A 13,508-nucleotide genomic window follows, 5' to 3' on the forward strand; every position below is an offset into this window, starting at 1 on the left:
ATTTTCTCAGAAGTGAATAAACACTTGCAGAATTGCCGACTTACAGGAAAGTTGCTTCCAACCAGCAACCCACGCTCGCAAACCGTGTTTTAACTTCCTGCTCTGCTGATTGAAAGGGTTAGCATGAGGAGAGATGGTTTTCGGTTGGCAAACTGTAGAGGACACTCGATATTCCACAAGTGTGCTCCAGGGGCCTTTTTTTGATGCACGCGCCCAAAGTCGGCGCTCTTAACATACGACAGAACCGGTCTACGCAAGCCCACTGCAGGAGACGCCGCTGAACCTCGGCGAGGCGCCGATATCTGTCCGTGCTAGACATCGGCGCCAGCTAACAGGCGCCCGCGCACGTGTTGGAAGCGGGGTGCGGTTTACGAGAATAGGAGTACAGCGGCGCTGTTGGTGACTTTTCTTCATGGCGTGAAGCTCTTCCGGGTTCCCAGAACTTTCCTTGGCGGTTGAAGTCTCCTTTAAACGCCGCCCAACCTCTTTTCTTCACGGCTCGAAATTCTTTCGGTTCCCAGAAAGAAGCACCTGAGTAATATTTGGTTTTTGGGGAACGGAAATGGCGCAGTATCTGTTTCATATATCGTTGGACACCTGAATCGCGCCGTAAAGGAAGCCATAAAGCAGGGAGTGAAAGAAGAAAGGAAGAGATGCCGTAGTGGAGGGCTCCGGAATAATTTCGACCACCTGGGAATCTAACGTGCACTGACATCGCACAGCACACGGGCGCCTTAGAGTTTTGCCTCCATAAAAACGCAGCCGCCGCGGTCGGGTTCGAACCCGGGAACTCCGGATCAATAGTCGAGCGCTCCGGAGTTCCCGGCTTCGAACCCGACCGCGGCGGCTGCGATTTTATGGAGGAAAAACGCTAAGGCGCACACGTGCTGTGGGATGTCAGGTCAGTGCACGTTAAAGATCCCCAGGTGGTCGAAAATACAGTTTTTTCCTCCTCCTCCATTGGCTCGAGAGGGGCAGCCTGCCAGCGCCGAGAACATGGACTGCCAAACATACCTCTGAGGCCGTTCTGCTCTGCTCAGGCCACATGGTCTTGGCCCGCCATCACAGCGTGTATTGGCGCCTGAGAGGCTAGGCAAGGACTGAATTCGCTTTAATACCCCTGCTACACGGGCATTTCGAATGCATTCGAAGCGAATATCATTCGGCTCGACTGCCGAACTTCCGCTGCTACAGGAAGTTTTTCAGCGGCAGTCGGTTCAGATGACATTCTAGTCGACGGAGCTGCGCGGAGACATTCCAGAATTTCGAATGCCTTCGAAACGTGAACACAGCCCGAACCGACCAATAGGCGTCGCCGCCGTCATCGCTTCGCCCCGCCCACAGCCGCGCGACTGCTCTTGGATCTGTGGCTGCTAATCTCGGTACCCGCTGCTCGCTCTTTCTTGCTGTTTATTTAGCAAATTGCCCCTCTTCTGTCTAAGTGCTTGCAGATAATAGTACACCAATGAATATTTACCGCGTGTGCATGAAATTTCCCCAAGAGTGCGCCGACGAGGACGGTCGGTCGCACTCATACTGTTGTCCACATCGCTGCGTACGAACAGCTAGCGCTCGTTTACATTACATAAAACGCATTCTGCGCTTTATTTATATTAAATAATCTCTTTTCTTTTGTACCGGTTGTGCCCGTGCTTGTGATTGCAGTACGACAATCTGTGGGAAGCGCCGATACGATCGCTCGCCTGAGAAACACTTTACAGCCGGGCTGCTGACATCGCGTGCGACCAGCGCTTGTCGCTAATTGTCCCTTCTTCCGGCGTGACCAGTACTTTATTTTAACCTACTTTGTCCAGAAGTATGATTGGGGACGATTCGTGCTGTTTGAAACGCATAACTGGTTATCCACAAAATAGCAACGACGCGACTGCTACTGGCCGTAAAGCAGTGCTCGGCGGTCTGGGTAACAGCGGGGCTTCCCGTTCGTCGTATGCGCGCCCTTCGATGGGAGCAATAGTTAATTTCAGATCACTATTGTCAAAACTACATTCGTTGATCATTTGCACTCGCATAAACTTGTGAATTCGCTGTTCACGGCCGCCAAATTCACAGACGTAACCTTGCGGACTCGCTAGGCCTAGTCGTCGCAGAAGGGAAGGGAGTCGCCGTCGATTACAGTTAATTTGGCAAGTACTTATCGCTGGTGAGTGTTCAAGTGTGCACGTGTGAGATATACCGGCTCGTTTCGCTTATTTTTAATACGGATAAGGTAGAAGCGCGAATATATTCACACCATCTGCTCATCAGCGTGTTCTCGCTCAGCCGCCGGCCTGTCGAGGACATGAAGGCTGATCGTCTGCCGATCGGATTCGTCAGTGTCGTTGGCCTAGAAAACTTGTCCCACTACAGTTATATCCTGCTGTTGACCGTGACAGTGTCGTTGTCGCACCAGTGTGACCGCAGTGACCACCGCCATCGTCATCGCCGTTGTACACTGAAAACATGCTGAGCAAATTTTAAATGCGTTCGGAAAGTGTCGTGTAGCATTGCGGGAGTCCGAGGAGTGCGAATGTCATTCTAAATCCCGAATGCCATTCGACTCAGATGTCAATGGAATGTGCCCGTGTAGCACAGGCAACAGAAAAATGGCTGTTGGGTAAACTAAGATAGGAGGCGTACAAAAAAACGCGAGAGATATTTGCTCTTTTTGAGCCAGAACCTTAGTATGTGCGAGTATCAAATGTTTGATTGCGAACTGAACATTTTCGAACCTTTTTGAATATAGGCAAACAAAAAATACATGTTGCTGGTGACAATAAGCTCTGCTTAGATATATTTTTTAGCGCAAAAACGCACAAGACTGACTGTCCACTCCGTGTTATTGTTTCGGAGAACGGGGCATGGCAGAAAAATCTAGGAAAGTTTCTCCAGACTCATCTAAACGTGCTCAATATTGACGACCCTTTTCAGGTGAAAGGCTCCGAGCAGGTGATTGACTACTTAAAAGATAGGCGCGGAGGTAGTTTTACTGCCATATCTGTGGACATAAAAGACTTGTACTATTCCCTCCCGCATGACGACCTGTTAAGCGATGTCAGAGATTGTATCGAGGCCCATGGTGCCGTCAAATTTCAAAATGCTTCAGGCGTGGCTGTCAGTAGCTTCTTGGAGCTGCTGGACACTTACCTGAATTCCACCTTTGCACAGTTCGAAGACCACATTGTCTCTCAAAGAAACGGGATTTGCATTGGTTCTTATGTCGCGCCCGTACTAAGCGATATATGCCTTGGTGTCCGGGACCGCAAGATACGGGAACGATGCGCTGAGTTTGGCATAGACGAAGTGTTTAGGTTTGTAGACGATTTTCTCGTAATCTTGAACGACGAAAACGGTTGTGCGAATACGCGAGTGCCCGAAGTTTTGACAATGTTTTCAGAGTGTCTTCGACCGTTGGAAGTGACTCATGAGCGGCCAGCCAACGGCCACATTAGGTTCTTAGATTTAGGACTGTACTTCGGCTCTGATCACGTTTGCTGGGCCTGTGAGCCGAGGGGTAAAAAACCAGTCCTCCCGTATGCCTCAGCGCACTCAAAGCTTGTGAAGAGGACCATTGTGAAGTCGTGCTTTGTGAGCGCTCTTGAGAAAACATGTGGGCACCGTAAAGAGGAAGCCTTTCGAAGCCAAGTGGGTCGTCTTGAGCAAGCCGGATATCCAGCGCATCTCCTAATTGGTGTTGCAGAGGGCATACTGAAACAATCGCGAAATGGGCCCACCACAAATGAACGTCGAACAAAGGCAGCTGTGATACCATACCTACATGCAGTCAGTATCACACAAACTGAAAAGGATAGGAAACAGAGCTGGAATTGATATTTTCTTCTCGGCCCCGAAGAAACTGCATCAGTTGTGCAGAGGAGTAAATTCTGACACCGAACGTGAGCCCGACTGCATGACGAGGCACCGTCCGCGTCTCGTCGATTGCGAAAAAGATGTCGTATATTCAATTCCCCTGTCGTGCGGCAGCATCTATATAGGCCAAACAGGGAGATGACTGAACACAAGGCTACAAGAGCACAAAAGGAACCTAAGGGACCCAAACTCAGGGGAACTCGCCTTACACTGTAGCCAGTGCAAAGGCTGCACCCCTGCCCTTGAAAGCACAGTTATTCTTCGTAAGTGTCGGGACACCACCACGAGGTTGATAGCAGAAGCTCTGGCGATATCAAAATGCGCAGATAAGTGTGTCAGCAACCCCTCTGTGTGCCTTAGTGAAAAAGAAATGTCATTTCTGAACGCCAATGATAGGACGAAAGATTGGAGGAACGGGAGACAATTCCGATAATGGTGCCACGAATGCATGAGGTGATGTGTTGGTTTCTGTTTTGTTGTTTTGTACCTAGTTCTTATATAGGCTGGCTCAGAGCAATAAAATACAGTTGTTAGTCAGCGCTTGTGTTTGCGTCCTTCTCGTCTCGTATTTGTTACTGCTGCGCTGCAATTTTTCCAGTTGCTGGTAACGGCTGAAATACGCTAACAGACGGGACAAAAAAGAACATACACATGCGCTGGTGTATGTGTTCTCTTCCTTACCGTTGGCGCTGTCCATTCGTTTGCATGAACATTCACCAACCAGCCCCACTTAGTCCTCTTCATTGAACAAAATATCGACAGTCTTAAAAAAGTTTTCCCACAACAGCACCACGAAAGGAAATATGTATCAGACCATAACTTTATTTATCTCGTTATTGTGGTGGGGCGATTCACCCACTTGGTTTTACGGAGTTTAACGCCGCAAAGTGACTCAGGCTATGAGGGACCTCGTAGTGGAGAGCTCCGAATACTTTGGAGCATCTGGAATCCTTTCACGTGCACTGACATTGCAGAGTACACGGGCCTCTAGGATTTCGCCCCCATCAAAATGCGACCAACGGGGCCGGGATCGAAGCCGCGTTTTTCGGGTCAGCTGCCGAGCACCATAACTACTCAGGTACCGCGGCGGCTCTGGGGTGATCTGAGTAATGGCAGCAATAAACTTTAATTTGTATGGCAATGTTATGAAAACAACTCGTTGGATAAAATTACTCTGTTCAGTTCAAAATTTAAACCGTCACGTTCAAAAAAAGCCTACATCACAAAGCTCACGGAATGCTGAGCAACTATTATGGACAGAATCTTGAGAAAGCATTGTAACGTGGTGAAATAATTTCTTACTGGCCGAGCGACGCCAAATGGTGCTACCTGAATTGCACAACAAAACGCAAAAACATGCATCTGAAAACAAAGAGAGAAAACTTGCGGATGCAACGCGGACAGGACGATTCTCTCGACGCTGCCCCACAACCCCTATTTTTAGTCGAGCACCTCCGCGCCTGCGACAAAAGTGATAAAAAGAATCGCGCAACTGCTATGCCCTATTTCTTTCAGGCCCACCTCCCAACTTCAATATCTATCACTTCCGGCATTCACTTTCTCTGGCCTGTTATCTATCCACTGACAGCGGCTCAATATGCTGCCTGTTCTCATAGCCTCACAGGGACGAAACTACATGTTTTCAAAACCTCAGATTCAAAGGTAAAATTGATTTGAAAAGATACTTGTTGCATAGCTAGAACTATTTCTGGGCACCCTAGCACTGAATGAGTGCCGACAAATTTAGTCAGGCGTGACTGCGCGCAGGCATGGCACATAGCCGTGTGGCGGCAGGTCGCATGCGACCTTACACTTCACCTTACAGGTGAGGTCCACACAGACAACACATTTTGTACAGCGTCAAGTCTAGGTGGGATTTTCGAGACAGACCACCACATCAGCGGTGTCGTGCATATCGCCAAGCGGTCAGGCATGCCTTGCAATCACGAAGTGCTATGTGGAAGCTTTGGTTTAGGTAAAGTTAAATTACTGTTTCTGTCTCAGGCAGGTGTAAATTCTAGTAGCTGGTTAGCTGTGAGAATGTAAATGTAGAATTCAGGCCTAGAAGCTGTGAAGCTCGAAGAGAAAAAGGATCAAATAAAGCTGGCTCAGCATTGCAGATAACGTCGGACTAAAAAATTAATCGAACAAATACACGGGACATGAAGAAAGCCGCGAGACGATTTCGTTATATTGACATGAAGATCCTTTCAAAAGTCAGCCAAACATAGTAGACGTTCATAAACTATTTTATGCTAAGCGATAATTCAAAACGCTTGGCGATGTCCAGGCTACTGCTGACAAGAAAAATCTGCAGAGATTGCTTACATTCCTATCATTGCGAAAGCACGGATTTGTGTTCGGCTGTGGCGATACCCTCAGTTGTAGCATCACAGGCTACAACTTAGGACGTTTATGACAGAACAGACTTTATACCGGACTGGTTTCAGCTCTTGTGGCCGTGTCTATCTTTGCCGCTCTTTTAGTTGTGTCGCCTTTTATCAAGCTAGTGCTGTGCAGCCACTAGCTGAGTGCTTAGTAAATAAAAGGTATATATCCTGTTTCTATACAAGCACAACGTCGTGCAGCAAGCGTCAGGTTGAAAATAAAAAGCGGTGATCAATATACAAGTACTCTGGCGCAGCGGCCTTTTTTCGCGTCTCCGCGGTCTCTGCTCCCATTCTCGGATATTTTTTATTTCTTTTCTTCCCATTTTTTTCTATGCTTGGGACGGAGTGGACACACGTCGGCAAGAGGCGGTCATTCTAGGCTCTGAACTTCCGCATTAGTGCTTTTTAACTTGTACATGCCGACGGAATAATTTTAGAGAGCCCAAAGGACAGCTGAAATTGAGCATTTGTAACAAAGTACCTGAATTCCCTCCTCCTTAAGGCGAAAGAGCTATATATGCTACATTCCTCTTTCATAAAATCTAGTTGTAACGAGGCAGAAAACGAGGCAGCTGTGGTTGACTGCAAGTGAAGTTAACTAGTTTCTTTTCGAGTTGATCAATTCACGGATAAGTTGTCGTCCCGTATGATGTTATCGAAACAAACTGCAGGTGTAGCCACATTTCTTTTTATTTTGAAGGTCTATAATTTAGCTACTAATGAGCGTAGTATGTTAACGAAAGAAAACAACAGAAGAAGCCATCATTACGAAACGTGCCGTCTGGTACTAGCATGCGCTAAAACTTCTGACGCCCGACCAGCACAGCTTCTATGCTGCAACCGGATGCAATAAGCGCGCGAAGGAGATCGCACGCCCTTGTAAGTGTAGTGAGCCAGCGCAAAAGGTGGTCCCAACCAACCCGAGCGGCGTAGCCTGTGAGTGCGCTAAGCTGAAGAGAAAGAGGAAAAAGAATGTCGCCGCCGGGAGCGCTGCCACAGACGTTAACCGTCGGTTTTGGCGCCCGGCCTCCCCCGCCTCCACGTAGCCTAAGATGAGCAAAGCGTTGACCACGTCAGCACATCAGGGCTTGCGTAACCATGCCACAAAGCGCAGATGTGTGTGCATCTTTGTTCCTCTTCTTGTCCCGTTGTCTCTGCACTGTTTCTTTTTTTTTTTTTTGGGGGGGGGGGGGGAGCTATCAGTATGAACCGACTAGCCCAACATGACATCTTACCTCCATAACGGTAACCAGGACGTCACCAAGATCTTATTTAAGAACTGTTGTGTAATGCTGTAATAATTAAGCGGGTGTAATAATTAGGCCATTAGGCGGTGGAGGGTGTGGCGTAGAAACCATTCTCGATTACTTAAGTGGGAGGATAGCGGAAAGCACTCAAAAATTGTACATCTGTCTAATCAACCTCGACAGACCTCCAGTGAAAGAGTTGTTCAACAACGCAACTTTGGAGGTGAGCACTATAGGGCTGTATTTACGAGGGGTGACAAGTCTTTATGGGTTATGAGGGGTTAACGTCCCGAAGCGACTGAGGCTATGAGGGACGCCGTAGGGAAGGGCTCCGGAAATTTCGACCACCTGGGGTTCTTTAACGTGCACTGAGATCGCACAGTACACGGGCCTCTAGAATTTCGCCTCCATTGAATTTCGAGCGCAGCGGCCGGGATCGAAACAGCGTCTCCCGGGACAGCAGCCGAGCGCCATAATCACCGAGGAACCTCAGCGGCGACAAGTGTTTAGCCTGGGAAGCTAAGGAAAGCCAAGCACAGAGAGCGTTTGGAGGAGCCTTCTGCAATGAAAATAAATAAGGCAAAATATTGCGTACTGAGGTGGGCACTTTTGCCTTTCCCTCCAAGGACTTTGTTGATTTTTTTTTCGCGACAGGAGCGCTGCTTCAATCGAGTCGAACAATGGAGAGCGCCCCTGCCCAGAGCGCGACGACGGTGCTCCGCGGAGCAATGAGAGACATAGGGCTCCATCTCGGCGGCTATGCGCCGTCTACTACGCTCGGCAGCCTTGCATCTCCGTTTGGCAAGCTATTCCTCGCTCTGTTCGTGCATCTGCGCGGCTCTCTTCGGCTTCTGACGCTCATTCTCTCATTCTCTCTTTGTTGGGCAGCCAACTGCCAGGCGACAACCTCAGGATCTGAAGAGTTATTCTTCTTTGGTCTATACCACCGTTTAGCAGCGGTTGGACTCTCCTTCTCAGCATGCATGGCAAACGTTGTGATGCAGCCGCGTATTACATCTCCGCATTTTATACGCGACACTGCGCGTGCAACGCGCGGGTGGCGTCATAGAGCGGCGTGCAGCGAGGCGGCGACGAAGAACGCGGCGCAGCCGTGGGGTCTGTCTGGTCACCATGGTATCGGCGCATGCGCACAACTGCTCATCCGCGAGACGTCACGCTCGGCTATAGTGTTCTAGAAGGGGGTAGTGGGTTCAGCAGCCGACGCGCCCCATACATTGCGACGAGGCGGCGAGTGCGGACGGGACCCGGATGTTAGCGGCGGCGCTGTATTCGCGTGTGCTGGATGTTGGTGGTGCCCATGTGCTGCCTCTCGCACGTTTGTTCAAGCATGGTTTGCCTCTTAATAATAATAATAATAATAATAATAATAATAATAATAATAATAATAATAATAATAATAATAATAATAATAATAATAATAATAATAATAATAATAATAATATTAATAATATTTAATAATAATAATAATAATAATAATTGTTTTGGTGGGAAGGAAATGGCGCAGTATGTGTCTCATATATGATTGGACACCTGAACCGCGCCGTAAGGGAAGGGATAAAGGAGGGAGTGAAAGAACAAAGGAAGAGGTGCCGTAGTGGAGGGCTCTGGAATAATTTCGACCACCTGGGGATCTTTAACGTGCACTGACACCGCGCAGCACACGAGCGCCTTAGCGTTTTTCAAAAAAAAAAAAAACGCAGCCTCCGCTGTTCTTTTTTCAGCCCATCATTTTAGTTTGTTTCTCCGGCTGCCTTCTTCATTCGTGAAAAGTTGGAACCGTCAACGGCAAAAACACTTCTTTGCTCCCGCGGGTGTCAAACCGGCTACAAGTGGACTAAAGGAAAGCAGCCGTCGTTGTTTACCGTGCCGAAAGATGAGGAAAGACGCCGAATTTGCCAGCCAGAGATTTAAGTACATTATGTCATCCGGATTGAGCCGGGATCCACTGGAAAATTTATTTCGCATAATCAGGCAATCGTGCGGGTCCAGCGACCACCCAACACCAACACAGTTTCTAATTGCCGTCAACTGCTTGCCGTTTTACATTCTTGCCAAGACAGTGCGCTCAGGCAATGCTGACCTTAATGTAGGTAGTGGAGAAATAAGTTCTCTCCTCGATGCGTGCGATGCTCCTGCTCAAGAAGATAGGGTTGCTGCAATGGACCAGCCAATCGAGAAAGGCCACCTAGCTTCAGCCGAGCGCATGCTTCAGAGTATTCCTGCTGAGCACAGAAAGTATCTAGAGCAGAAGAGGGACGACTGCCTTATGCATTATATGGCAGGGTATGTTGCCCGAAAGTTTCTGACACGTTATCACTGAACGCACTGCAAAGCCTATTGGAAAGCTCCAAAAAGGAAGGCAGAAATTCTGAGTTCAATGATATGTGGCAAGGGAGGGTTGCGGTATCCTTCGCAAGAACTTTTTCGGGCAGTGAAGAAGTTAGAGGATATATTCACTGTTTTCTTCAGTCGTGAGGAACTCTGCAGTGACAGCATAGTAGATGTAATGCTGCTTGTGAAGGCAAAATTTTGTTATGCCTTAGGTAGCCAGCACGCAGATGAGCTCACAACAGAGTTGATGAAGTTCTATGTGCTGACAAGGCTGCACTTTTATGCAAAAGGGCTGAACGAATCGCGACAGGAACGATGTAAAAAGAAATTGCACACGAAGATAAGCCGTTGTTCATCGTGCCTCTCTCGTAGCAGCCGTAAGCAGTGCCTTGAGAAACAGGTGGCTGCCCGTTTGTTGTACCAATAAAATTGTTTGGTGCACTTCCCCTACCTTTTTTTTGCAGGTGTATTACGAAATTTCGTGCATTTTAGGAACCGCCGTGACCGCCTACTAATTGCATCACCTTGGCAGGAATTATCTTTCTAGATTTCAGTAAATGTGTACTTTGGAAAATAAAAGCAGAATTTGATGAAATAAAGCCTCGTCGATTCGGGATATCTCTGTTCAGGATGCGTAAGTACGCGTGCCGCAATTGTTTGGCTAACTTTAACAGTGAATGTGATTGCGCCTGGACGTGCATCGAAAATTTTAATTGAAAATTAAGCGATTTACTCAGCCACAACTTTACTTCTGCCCTGTTTGTGAGATCTGCGTTTAGAAATGCAACCGGATCGTCGTACGGCGGCTCTGTCTCTGTACTCGTCGGGTCGGCTTTATCTTCGCCCAAACTTGTGGCAAGTCCGCCTTTCCACTTTTTCTGGGCCCTTTGCCTTGAGAGGTAGGTTTCAAGAAAATATGCATTAGAGCTGCAGACCTCCAATTTTCGGTGTTACACCAGATGCACACAGCTTTCTCGACGCTGCGAATGCAGCGCGTATCGCGGGTATGTCGCGGGTTCTTTACAGCCAGTGCTCCGGTGGCGCCATCTCACGCTGTCGACGTGAGATGCTGCACCCGCGGGATCTCCCTGACCCCACTACCCCCTTTTAGAGCACTATAGCACTGCTCTGACGATGGAGCAGCGCGCAGCCGCGGCGACGGCCAAGCGAACGCCGCACCTTGCTCCTCTCCAGTCGCCATGGCAACGGAGCATGCGCTATCACTTGCCCTTGCTTGCCTGGCCATCTCGATACACTCGTGAAACACGGCAGCATGGCGACGTTCTAGTCACCGTCACAGCGTCACAATAAATCCCCTTGTTAGTGAATGTAGCGCGTTTCCGTGAACTTTCCGCCGTGCCATGAATCCTAGCTATCACATCCTTCCCGCCCTTTTCTCTGCTCGGCGCTTTTCTGAACGATGATTGGCCCTGCCGGTAGCCGCCCTGAAAACGCGCGCGAAAGAATCGTTTCGCGTGTGTTTTCGCTTTTGTTCGGCACCATACGCAGGCCGTCTGGCTCTGCTGCAGGTTGATCTCCGTTTAGTTACGCGCTGACAATTCGAACTCTAGTTTTAGTGCCGTGTTTTACACGGTTGCGGCGCATTGCAGTGCACAAGCCGACGTAAAAATGGCTTCCTGCTGTTCTCGATTCCTCTAGGAAAAAAATGATATCAGCCGCAGAAAAAGTGATTCCGGAATATCGACCTTGAGAACTTCGTTCCGGTAAAGCACACTCTCTTCTTTGAGGTACTGTGCATTTCTTGGTACCTGAAGTAGTGGGTACACTTGAAACTTAATTCGAGATAGTCAGGAAGCTGCTCTGGCATTGCTCTGTGTGTTCTATTCGCAAATGTTGGCGTACAGAATTTGCCTATATTAGCAACTTTAATTTCTTGATCTCTCAGTGTGGGCTTCTGCTAAAAACATTTTCATCGTAGATGTTAATTTGTTTGCTAGCAAATACGCGTGCTTCTGACGTGGCGCAGAAAAGAAATCACATTGATTTTCGCAACGTGTACGGCAGTCTCTCTCCCGTGTGCCGCAGGGCTCTAGTGTAGTAGCTGTAACGTCATTATGCCCCCGTCTGTATAGGAATGATAGCGCTGTTAATCTTTATAGCGATTAAGGGGTTCGTTCTACCCTTGCGACTGCGCAACTTTACCTCGATTAAGATGTTTAACACCACTTGAGGAGCGACCCACAGAAAAGATAATTTTTTGGGGCGAGCTTTGACTAATCACAGGCGAAATCGTTTTCATCTAAAACAGCAAATGTTGTTTTCAAAATAACCTCGAATTCTTTAACTACGCAGGTTATGGAATAGTAGCATCTGATTCTGGGAAGCTGATTCCATAACAGAATGACTACAACGTTTGTTATTGTGTCTTACTGTGCTGTATATTGATTCAGCACTTAAATGCCTTCGATTAGCTATTTTAGATGAGTCAACAAGAGAGCATCATCATTTTACCATATGATATAATTATATTTTGGCACCGAAATCATCCAGATATCTGCAGCCAAATCCCTGCTCAGGCTCATTTCTGCAGTAGTGAGTAAAATTAAATAAAAACGAGAAAATAAAATTCTTCTCTTTCCAGCAGCCCCGTAATTTGTGCTGACTAGGCAATAAAGCCAGTGAATTTGCATCACTTCGAGGAGCTAAGCTTAAAATTTTCGCTCTTAAACTTGCTAAAAAACGCATAAAGCGCAATAAAGAAAATGTCACAGCATATTCGCAAATAATATCGTGCTTCAGAAATTGCACTCCTGAAACATCTTTAACTAAATTACTGCAATCTTTGCCTAGCTCGATTGCTAACGAACAGCGTCACAAACACCAGTATTTTTCGAAAATGCAGTGCTAGGTGAAATCTGCTTTTAGCGGAGCGTCAGTGTGCTGAAAAATATTGAAGCATATACAGATCTAACGCAACTCTTATGCCAATAAAAACTGCGGTGTTTGAGGAGGACGGAGTACGCTTTGGATTCTTAATGCCGGAAGTCAAAGGAGGAAGTAATAATTGTGGCTTGTGGTAGTGTCAAGCACGTCGCATCAGGTTAAAGTTGTGTTTCATAGCAGAGGAGGAAAATAGCGCGAATTTATGCTGGCACACGTGTGCTAGCGAACACAACAGTTCGGCGAGTGCGCGAATGCCTGCTAAGCGTGCCGTGCGCAGCGCGCACAGCCGGTAGGCGAGGGTAATAGACGAGGAAAGCGAGGGAGAGGAGGAGAGTGTCGCTACTTTCCGTGCAGGCAGTGCGGCCCTGGGCGCGATAATTAACTCGCAATGCGGGGGCCTGCGGGGGCTGTGCAACGAAGCGGCGTTGAGCAGGCATTCCTCTGTTTTTGCCGCAATGCGCACGGGACGCATACCACAAACCTAAGGTGAGGTGGCGCTGACTTCCTCGGCGGAGCTAAAGCAGAGCACCATCGGCGCCATCTAGACAGGGCTGCTCACCACTGTACGCAGTTAGCGAAGGCAGAAGGGAAAGGGAATGTGGCGCTGACTTCCTCGGCGGAGCTAAAGCAGAACACCATCGGCGCCATCTAGACACGGCTGCTCACCACTGTACGCAGTTAGCGAAGGCAGAAGGGAAAGGGAGTGTGGCGCTGACTTCCTCGGCGGAGCTAAAGCAGAACACCATCG

Source organism: Amblyomma americanum, chromosome 2 (genome assembly GCF_052857255.1).
Source record: "Amblyomma americanum isolate KBUSLIRL-KWMA chromosome 2, ASM5285725v1, whole genome shotgun sequence".
NCBI lineage: Eukaryota > Metazoa > Arthropoda > Arachnida > Ixodida > Ixodidae > Amblyomma > Amblyomma americanum.